We start from the raw sequence: 11,522 nt of genomic DNA on the forward strand, positions 1-11,522 counted from the left end.
ATAGGAAGTTATTTTACTTAACTATGTTAGCTTTTCTTTTTAAGTCTATCCAAAATATGATTAGGATATATATGCTTATCAAATCATATGACTTTGTTAAGCACATACTTGATGTCATGCTAGAAAGCACTGGTGACTTTTTAGTCTTATCGCCTGATGTAAATTTTGTAGTATTATAGCCTGATTAAATACTTAATATATTATTAAAATCTTAACACCAGAAATAATAAAACTATATGTGAATTTAATTATAATAATGTACTTTAAAAGGGTTGAAAACTATATCATATGAAATATACAAGGGGCCTTCAAAGAGCTTGTGAAAAATGGAATTAAAAGATAATGAAACTTTTTGAAGCCCTCTTATATGTAAGCTCAATATATACGTATGCTTTCTCGTGTCAAGCTTATAAAAATATGTTACAGTTAGAATTTAAGGGTATTTGTTTATTTAAGCCCTCACTCTGAGATTCTGAATGTACTCTAAATATTTTATAAGTAATTTGGAGTTAAACAGGTGTTAAACTTTTCTGTACTTGGTAAGGTCTGTTTCATTTCCCCTGAGAAGTATTCAAATCTGCATGGCGAGGGGAAAAAAGGCCACATCAGCTTCCAATTGTCAAAATTCACTTCTTAAAAACTCAAGTCTTTCCCCAATGGGTTTCTAGATTGAACAACATATGGACTCTATCTTCTGAGAAAAATACTTTCATTTTCCTATTATGTTACTTTTAAAACTTCACCCAGATATGAGAGGTGTAAAATGAAACCATAAGCTATTTAGACAGCATGTACCTCTGTTTCTTTTTTTTAAACTTAAATTGATAATAACTTTAAGAAAATTATAAATAATGCATCTCTTTAAATATATACGTTTTAAGGCATAGTTGGACTTTCTACCTCAGGATTTTGGTATTTAAAGCAGGGGTGCTCAATACATTGATCGAAAATGTAGTGTGGGTCGATCGCATGGCATTAAAAAAAAATAGACGTAAGCCTATCATCAATCCCGTCACTTAATTAATATGCAGCACAGCCAAACAGATGCAATCTTAGGTGTCAAACGCACGTGCAAACAGCTGTGCTAAGTGCAGCAAAACTGACAAGCTAAGTTATTGCCAATTTTTAGACCTTGTTTTTTTTCTCTTAAACGTAAGAAAGGGTATTAAAATGAGTGGGGGAGCTGGACCAAGTAAGAAGACAAAAACGCATCACGTTCATATGGAATGGGAGATTTTGACACTACAAGCCGACATTCAGCTGAAGTCCAGAGCGCATGACAGTTCTGGAACTTACTCGCAGAGGGAAAGTACCCAAACCTGAGAAAATGTGCTACCTCCTTGACTGCATTATTCGGCTCTGCTTATTTATGTGAGTCAGCTTTTTCCCACATAACGATCATGAAGTCCAAGTACCATTCCACCATGACTGATGATCATTTGGAAGTGTGCTTGAGGCTGGCTGTCAGCAGCTACTGTCCGGACTAGGCATCCCTGGCTCATTCCATTCAGTGCAAGTCATCAGAGTTAACTCAGGTCATGACAGAAAATGTACATAGTTAATTGTGTTATGTTGTGTTGTGCAATATGGACTCGTGGTTATGCAAGGTACATAAGTATACATTGTACATATAAAGAATTCTCAATGCATTTATGAATAAATAAAAATATATGTTTTGCATTTTTGCAAAATCATTTTGACTTGATCATTTTATAAGTAGCTCGCATGCGGAAAAAGTGTGAGCACCCTTGATTTGAAAGCTATCTTTGGTATTAATATTGCTCTAATACGATGGTTGTATTGATTGTAGTGAACCTTACTTCTCACTGCCATTGAGACAATTCTGACTCATGGTCAATTCTGATTCATAGCAATCTTACAAGACAGAGTAGAGCTTCCCCTGTGGGTTTATGAGACTGTAACTCTTCACAGGAGTAGAAAGCCCCATCTTTCTCTAGCGAGTAGCTGTTGGTTCCAAACTGCTGACCTTGCAGTTAACAGCCCAGTGAGTAACCACTACACTATAAAGACTCCTTGGTGATCATAGGTAGATATTTTATCATCATTTGATTTAAAACAATTGCTTTGGGATATGTACCATGTCTGTTGTGAAGTTACTACATAATAGAAATAAATTGGCCATCAGTGTATTTTTAATTTGTGATAAAAGAAAATTATATGGCTGACCAGGAGGCTTATTTTATCTATTTGGGATAAGAGTAATAAGCTAAGAACATAATAAAAATGGGTTAACCAACATAGCTTGTTATTATTTTTAAGAGGTTAAGATTGAAAGACTGATCAGACTAAGAAGATATAGTATTTTACTTTGTATGAATTATATTTTATTTTAAAATTATATTTTAAAAGTTAGGAGTTTAGAGCTGTTAAGCTATTTTTTAAAATCTCCTTTATAAGATTGGGGATTAAAAGCAGAGGTTCAATTCCTTTTTCCTAATGAAAGCAAGTCTGAGGGAAATATGAATCCTTTTGAACAGATCTTTGATATTTTTGCATAATCTTCATTAGTAAAAAAAAACCAAGACTTCCCTTTTTTGGTGGCAAAATCTCCTTTTGAATAAATGGTTATTCAGACAGACCAAGATATAAGAGACATGAGAGCAAGATTTTTGTTTATGAGGTTTGGCGGGGCGAGGTTGCCCCTCATGGTAGATCCCTATTGTACTGTTGGTTGTCTTGAAGACTAGTGAAGTTGTGTCAAGTAGAGCTGCTCTATGGGGGGTTTCAAGACTGTGATTTTCAGAATCAGCTTGCAGCTCAGTCTCTCAAGGCCCTCCTGAGTGGTTTTGAACCTTCAACCTTTTGACTAGTTGTTCAGCACTGAACCATGTCCACCTTAGCCTAGCCCATGTAATTGAAGGAATAAAACTGACTGGTAAAGAAGAGATTTTATTTATACTTACTCTTCACTTAATAGTTATCTCGTTATGAGAAATTTCACAAATAGTAAAAAAAATGTATGATCTGTTCTGCTGCTTGATACTGTGCATCTGTTAGTAATGAACTCCGAGATGTGAGGCCAGAAAAATGCAGGCTGTCAAGGTCACAGTTACGGGTGAACTTGGCTAGACCATGATCCTCAGTGCTTTGGCCATTATACAATGGTGTAATGTGGCAGTCATATGATAACATAGTCTTCTTCTAACATTTTGCTCTGTGATTTGCTCATCCTCCATCTGTAACTAACACAGCGTTTTTGCACACTGACTCAGTTACTTATTAAGTGAGGAGTCAGTGTGCAGTAATTTGTGGAAGCAGATTACATGGGTATAAAGACAAAAGTAAAAACTATCAATGGAGAATGCCCCAACAGTACAGTTTATTGTGATAGCATTCTCATAAAATTATGAAGCACATTTTAATGACTATAACAAAAAAACCTAAACTAAACCTATTGCGATCTAATTGGGAAGAAGATAAGGCATGTTGGCTTCTTTAAAAATTTATAATCTCAGAAACCCTGTGGGCAGTTTCCCCCTTTTAACCACTGTTGAATAGTCCTGCAGTGAACATTGGTATGTACACAAGTACAACCAAAAACCATACTCACTGTCAGCCAGACAATTACAAATTCATAGCAACTATCTGCCGTTTCCAAGGCTGTTAAACTTTACAGGAGCAGATAGCAGCATCTCCTTTCTGTGGGGTGGCTGATAGGTTTGAATTGCAGGCCTTGCATGTAGCAACCCGATTTAAATCGCACAGTGCCACCAAGTCTCTGTATGCAATTATAAAGAGGCTTCAAAAGTTCTTTCATAAGGGCAGAGAATTACACATCGATAAGTCTCATGAACATGGATGCAAAAATCCTCAACAGAATTTTGGCCTATAGAATTCAGCAATATGTGGAAAAAAGAATACTTCATGACCAAGTGGGATTCATACTAGGGACGCAGGGATGGTTCAACCATTGAAAAGCAATTAACATGATCTACCATATTAACAAGAAAAAGGATAAAAACCACATGATAATATCAATTGATGCAGAAAAATCATTTGATAACATCCAACACCCATTCCTAATAAAAGCTCTTAAGAAGATAGGACTAGAAGGGAAAATCCTCGATAAAATAAAGTCCATATACAAAAACCCAATAGTCAATATCACACTCAATGGAGAAAAGCTGAAAACATTCCCATTAAACAAGGGAACCTGACAAGGATTTCCCCTATCCTCACTCTTATTCAACATTTTGCTGGAAGTCCTATCTAGTACCTTAAGACAATTGTAAAAAATCAAGGGAGTACAAGTGGGTAAAAAAGCGAAACTTTTGCTATTTGCAGATGATATGGTTTTATATATGGAGAACCCTAAGGTGTCCACAATAGGAAAAACAATAGAGGCATTTAGTAGAGTAGCGGGACACGAGATTAACAAGCAGAACTCAATTGGATTCTTATATAACAGTGCTGGGAATACCAAAAAAGATATCAAGGCAACAAAACCATTTACAAACACGGAGACACCCAGGAACAACCCTGACTAGAAAAACAAAAGAACTGTACAAAGAAAACCATAGAACCTTCTACAAGAAACCAAAAAGGATCTACAATGGAAGAATATCCTGTGTTCATGGATTGTGAGGCTCAGTATTGTGTTAATTTCATTGCTACTTAAAGCAACCTACAAATTCAATGCAACTGAACCAAATCCCACCATCATTCTTCAAAGAAATGGAAAAACTGATTACCAGCTTCATATGGAAAGGGAAAAAGCCTAAGATGGGCAGGGAACTACTCAAAAAGAACAAAGTAGGTGATCTTGCACTACCTGACCTCAAAAAACAAAAAAAACAAAAACCGATACCAAGGGCTCAATAGAAAGTATATGTCTGCAAAAGATTGAAGGGAACATATGTTCAAACATGCCTGATTCAATTGTACGAGCCCCCAATAAAATCATTTTTTAAAAAGGCCTACTCTACAGCCGCCACAGTTGACCAGTAACCCTCTGAGAAGGTGGGCCAAGGACCTGAACAGACGATGCACGAAGGATAACACTTGAATAGCTAATAAACACATGAGGAAATGCTCCTGGTCTCTAGCCACCCGGGAAATACAAGTCAAAACAACCATGAGATACCACCTAACACCTGTAACTGTACCCCAATTCAAAAAAACCAACACATGTTGGAGACGGTGTGGTAAGATTGGAATTTTTATCCACTGAGGGTGAACTTGGAAATACATACAGCCACCGTGGAATGTATAGATAGGGTGATACCTAAAAGAGATGGCAATTGAAGTACCATTTCATCCGGCAATATTATTATTGGGCATATACCCAAAAGGAATATGAAACAGATTATGAATAGATGTTTGTTCCCCCATGTTCATTGCGCCACTGTTCACCATAGCAAAAAGCTGGAAGAAGCCTAATTCCTATCAGTAGAAGATTGGATTAAAAAAACCTCTAGTACATACACACAATGGAATACTACACCTCCCTTAAAAACAGCGATGCAACCATGAAATGCCTGAAAATGTGGAGGGTTCTGGAAGACATGCTGAGTGAAGTTAGTCAAGCACAAAAGGACAGATTCTGTATGGATCCACTGTGGTAGGAACAAGCAGCAGAATGGGCACAGGCTTAGGCTTGTAGGGCATCCAGTCTTCTGGCTGGTTGGCCAGGCAGCCTAGTAGAGAGCCTCACCAGTGCCAGCGAACCAAATACTCCGTCAGCTCTAGGTACGTGCTTCATAGGTCACTTGAACATAAGGTGCCTCACGTCTGCTGGGAACAGATGGCTAAGGAAGGCGAGAATATTGTCTACTGAGTGGCTGTCATGTAAATGTACGATGAATGCACATGCACGTGCAAACGTGAGCAACGGCACGCACGCACGCACGCACTCACACCCCAGGCATGTAGAAAGTCCCATCAGAGGGATAAGGGTAACACTTGGGAAAGACAACGCAGCAGAGGGGAGAGGAAGCAATCACATCTGAGGGAACACAAGGGCATGTCTGTTGGTAGGAAAAGAGGGAGGACCAATCCCCAGGTTGAGGGATGAATGACTGAAAATGCTTTTGGGGACACTATGTGGGGAGTCACTCTGGTAGCTTGCAATGTATGGGCCACGTTGACCTCAAGAGTCCAAGGGAACTTCAGGGAACCAGGCTGGGTGCCATGGAACCACTGGGTCACTGAATCCTGGATCAACAGGGCACACAGCATGATCCGGAGGCTGTGCCAGGGAGATCCCAAGAAGGAACCCCAGTGAATGAACTGGACCCTACCTCAGACACACATGTAACCTGAGGACTTGCCGCAAGTTGGAAAATACACGTTGTCTGGAAATCAGAAGATGGCAGTTCCAAGAGCTGTGGACTGTTGGTAGCCGGACAATCAATACCCTGCTTCAACAATCTATATGCGCTATTAAGATATGAATCATTCGGCAAATGGGTTATGGACATTCTGTTTAATTTTGTTTCATAAGTAGTGTGTATCTCAGAGGTGCTATGTCATTGAGGATTAGTTGTTTTTCTGAAGGCAAAATCAAGAGACAGGAAGTTTCCGACTCTTCATGAGAAGGTCACACCCACACAGGCATTAATGGCTGTGACCTGATTGACAGACTAGAATCCACCCATTCACTCAGAATACTCTCAAGTTGACACAAGGTGAATTACCACAGTGGTGGAGAATGTAGATCTTCCTAATGTCTTGACTGTGTAATACAGTTCCTCATGTTGTGGTGACCCCCAAACATAAAATCATTTTTGTTGCTACTTCATAACTGTAATTTTGCTAATGTTATGAACTGTAATGTACACATCTGATATACAGGATATATTTTCATTGTTTCAAATTGAACTTCATTAAATATATTTAAAAGCATAGTGACTAATCACAAACCAACATGTAATTATATATTGTGAAATATTTATGTTTTCCGATGGTCTTAGGCAAGCCCTGTGAAAGGGTCGTTCCCCCAAAGGGGGAAAGGTTTGACCCCCAAAGGGGTCACGGCCCACAGATTGAGAATTGCTGATGTAGATGGTGTCTGGTTAGCAGATAAGATAGCATTTGGGTTCTTAAAGGCCTGTTTCCAAACAAGCAGTCGTCTACGTGAGATGTCAACGAAGTCCACCTGGAAGAAGCACACTATCATCAGTCAATGAGGTTGAAGGGGAGGTATCAGAGTATCAGAGCCTGAATTGTGAAAACCCACTGTACAGAGGACTATGGTCCACAGTGGGAGCCCAAGATTCATTTGTGGAGAAACATGAGTCTCTGGAGAACTCCCTCTATCTACACTTGAGGAATGGGAAGAAAGAGAGCTTTGCAGATATGAGTATGGAAGATCAAAGGCATAAATCTGACATGAGCAGTTAAAACTTTGTCAGTAGACCCTCCCTCTGCGATGCATGCTGGGCCTGATCTATATTGTTTCCTATATTGTCTGTATCTTTGGTTTGTGTTCTTCTGTTTGTTTTTTTGCTTGTCCACATTAGGATATATCTCAGAGGTGTCATGTCATTGTAGGTTGTCACCCTATTGAAGTTGTGTTATATGTTACTCTGTTTTTTTGATGTATGAAACCCAGGATCGATGAACCTATGGAGACAGCAAGTAGAATAAGGGTTTCAGGGGAAGAGGCATTCAGTTGTGTGTGTGTGTGTGTGTGTGTGTGTGTGTGTGTGTGAGAGAGAGAGGGGGGGGGGGGGGAGATGATGCCAATGAGTCCATCAAGAAAAAGAATGCTTGGAAACTGATTGTGGTGGCAATTGTACAATTCTGCTTGACGTTATTGACCTATGGAATGATATGATATATACATATATATTTAAAGTTCTTGCATTAATCTTTAAATTTCATTTTCCATAAACTGTTTAAAGCTCCCCCTTGAATACGTTTGCATTCTTGCTTTCAGTTATCATACTATTTTCCCCCTCATTATATTCTGTTTATTCAGCCTTCAACTCATGATTCTTCATTACTTCCATGGGTATTCCCTGGTCCAAACCATCAGCATCTCTCTTGAATTATTGCAAAAGTGTACAAACAATCTCGAGTTTCCAACATCACCCATCCACTCACAGCTAAACCCTTTTAATTTTTTATTAAATACTTTTATTGGGGGCTCTTCTGTCTCTTCTCACAATCCATACATTCATCCATTGTGTCAAGCATATTTTCACATATGCACAGCTAAACTCTGGTAGCAGCTAGAGCTGCTAAAGTGATCATGTTAAAATATAGTCACAGTGCAGCCTGTGTGATCACGAGGTGTCAATGGGATCAGGTATCAGGCATCAGAGAACAAAAAAATGATATCATCATGGATGAGGGGTAGTGTGGAGCGAGGACCCAAAGCCCATCTGTAGGTAACTGGACATTCCCTTGTGGAAGAGTCGCGGGGAGGAGATGAGCCAGTCAGAGTGCAGTATAGCAATGATAAAACATACAGCTTTCCTCTAGTTCTTTAATGCTTCCTCCCTTCCACTGTCATGATCCCAATTCTACCCTACAAATCTGGGTTGACCAGAGGATGTACACTGGTACAGATAGGAGCTGGAAACACAGGGAATCCAGGAGAGATGAACCCCTCAGGATTCATGTAGGGAAGGTGGGGTAGAAAGGGGGAATCAATTACAAAGAACTACATATAACCCCTCCAGAAAAGTGGGTGAAGGGAGACGTTGGACAGTGTAAGACATGACAAAATAATAATAATTTATAATTTATCAAGGGTTCAGGGGTGGGGGGACACGAGTAGGGAGTGAGGGGGTAAATGAGGAGCTCATACCAAGGGCCCAAATAGAAAGCAAATGTTTTGAGAATGATGATGGCAACAAATGTACAAATGTGCTTGACACAATGGATGGATAGATGGATTGTGATAAGAGTTGTATGAGCCCATAATACAATGATTAAAAAGAAAATGATGGCAACATATGTACAAATGGTACATATGTTTTGTTAAATGTACATATGCTTGATAACAATATGGATTGTATTGTATGGATTGTTATAAGAGCTGTATAAGCCCCCAATAAAATGATATATTTTAAAAAATTAAGAAAAGACAAAAAATATATATATAGTCACAATGTATTGATATTCTACTCTAAATCCCCCAGTGTTTCCTTATCCCACAGAGACTTTCCATGTCTTTACCACAACCAACGGGATCTTAAATGATTTGGCCTTTTTACTGGATTTCTACTTACTTGATTAGTGGTATTCTCTGCTCAAGCAAAACGGCCTCCCTGGGCCACCAAGTGTGTTCCCACCTCAGCTTCTTTGGAATTACTATAATTCTTGCGTGAAGTCCTCCTCTACAAGATGAACCACTTCCAGGTCTTTGCCCAAACGCTAGCTTCTCACAGATCCCAGATAATTACGGAATTACCATACATACTCCTGTATAAGCTGAGTTTTTCAGCACACTTTTAATGTAGTTTTTGCAGTAAAATTAGGTGCCTCGGCTGATATTCAGGTTGGCTTATACTCGAGTATATGCGGGATCCTATTCAAGATAGCAACATGTATCTTATCATTCCTTGACATTTTCTGTTCTTTCCTTTTTTACTCTTTGGTTTTGTCATCTGCTGTAGCAAATATGGCTAGCTTACCACCATAGTTTGACACTCTCTTTCCAAAGAGTAAAGTCGTTGCTCAGAAGTGGCTTCCAGTCAGGGGTTACCTTTCCCACTTGGGGTCATGTGATTAAATAAGACCAATGGAATGGGAATTGAGGACATGTGTGTGATTTTTGGACGGGGGTGTTAGAGCATATACAGAGGGGATCTTTCTTAGTTTGCTTCTGCTTTCTAATCATCAGGTTTTGATCTCTTTACCTTAGCTCTAGAGCTAGTCTACTCCATGCATCATTTAATTGGCTTTTTATGTCACATGCTTAGAGATCTATTTCATTATCAATAAGCTTCCTTACATATATGCTTTCTATTTAATATAGTTGATTCCCTTTGATCTTGACCCGTTTTTTAGGAAATTACCTTCCTAAATTTTGGACCCTCTCCTAATCCCTTTAAAACAGATATAATTGCTCATTCCTTTGAATTTTCAGAGCTATGGGCTTTTATTTGTGTAATAGAAGAATTATTGAATATAATCCTTTGAATTCTTTATTTTATTGTATTAATTAGATTGCAAGTGCCTTGCGATTAGAGATGATTTTTCCCATATGAGTATCTTCAACCAATGCATTGTAAATATTAGTACAAACCCAGAAAATATTTAAAATGGTTATAATTATACCAAAGCAGAACTGGTTTCTGAGAAGCAGAAAGAATATAGCAAAGAAATAGAGTAAAATAAATCATCCTAGAATGCGAATAATTGCTTCACAATGGAAAGTACTAGAAAGTTTCTAGGAGATGACAGCAAGTATTGAAAGAATTGGCTTCCCACTGTCTTAAAGAATCTGGAATTGTAACGTAATAGGCGCCTTTTCCCCTGTGGGTAGGGAACACATACCTTTGACTAGTGCTTTAATTTATCTAGGTCACAAAGTACAGTGTGCATTCTCACTTCTTTCTAGTTAATATCACATCGTTGTTTTCACTAGTATAATTTTTAAAAGATGTGTGGATTTAGATTAAAGGTGGATTGTGCTGGTTTATGTTGGGTTTATTCATGCATAAGTCTTTACGTTATTCAAAGATAAAAATGTGATACCACAGATGCTGGTAATGCTTGCTTTTCTCCTTATTACAAGCTACTTACCTTCTTTTTTTTGAGCTAATAAAATTTTATTGTTCAAAATGTACAGTTGGTTGAACCTGCTCATGCATCTTCACCGGCTGCTGGGGCGTCTCCACCCTTGGTGTTCCTGGTGTAAATTACTGGAGCTCTGTATTTTGAAACCAGCTTGATGAGTCCTTTACTCAGCATCTCCTGGAGGGCTGCCCTGGCCAGGGAGCCGCGAATCTTCAGTCTGTCAGAGACACCTGCTGGGGTGATCAGCTTATAGTTGGGAACTTCTTTGCAGAGCTTGTCATATGCGGCTTTGTCAGACAAGACCAGGTTATTGAGCTTGTCCCGAATTTTGCCTTTGGACCACTTCTTCTTCTTGGCCTTGCCCCTAGATTTGTTCATTAGGTCTTTGTCCTTCTTGGCCGATTCCCAGCATCCTTCTTCTTGTCGTCCTTAGGCGGCATCATGAAGCTTGGAGAGCAGCTACCAGTGCTGCAGCCTTGCTAAGATGTCAGACAAGCTGTTTGTCTTTTATAAGTTATCTTTTGAGCAACAGCAGCAGCAACAACATATATGTATATGTGTGTGTGGGGGGGCAGAAGGCCTGAGCATGAGAGAAGTGGAGGTTCTATGTGCCAAAACAGTTGTTCTTGGATATATGAGTCAGGTATATTCTTTTCCACCATATAGCTCTTGCACATTTGAAACAAATGATGGGGAGCCAGTGAGTACTAATGGCTTACAGCCTGCTCAGTTACAAATACTGACTTACACTGCACACAGTACTTTAATATATACCTTAGTTTTAATTATCCATTAAAAAAAGTAAATTG

At 38.8% G+C, this 11,522-nt stretch overlaps 1 protein-coding gene and 1 pseudogene across 1 annotated transcript in view; one reads left to right on the forward strand and one right to left on the reverse strand.

Moving 5' to 3' along the window:
* LRBA (LPS responsive beige-like anchor protein) overlaps positions 1-11,522 on the forward strand; it is a 752,417-nt gene that overhangs the window by 404,245 nt on the left and 336,650 nt on the right. The window lies entirely within an intron of this gene.
* On the reverse strand, positions 10,780-11,153 carry LOC123522355 (annotated as a pseudogene).

This window comes from Echinops telfairi, unplaced genomic scaffold (assembly GCF_000313985.2).
Source record: "Echinops telfairi isolate 266 unplaced genomic scaffold, ASM31398v2 ScPeMD7_5868;HRSCAF=6743_1, whole genome shotgun sequence".
In the NCBI taxonomy this organism is placed as follows: domain Eukaryota; kingdom Metazoa; phylum Chordata; class Mammalia; order Afrosoricida; family Tenrecidae; genus Echinops; species Echinops telfairi.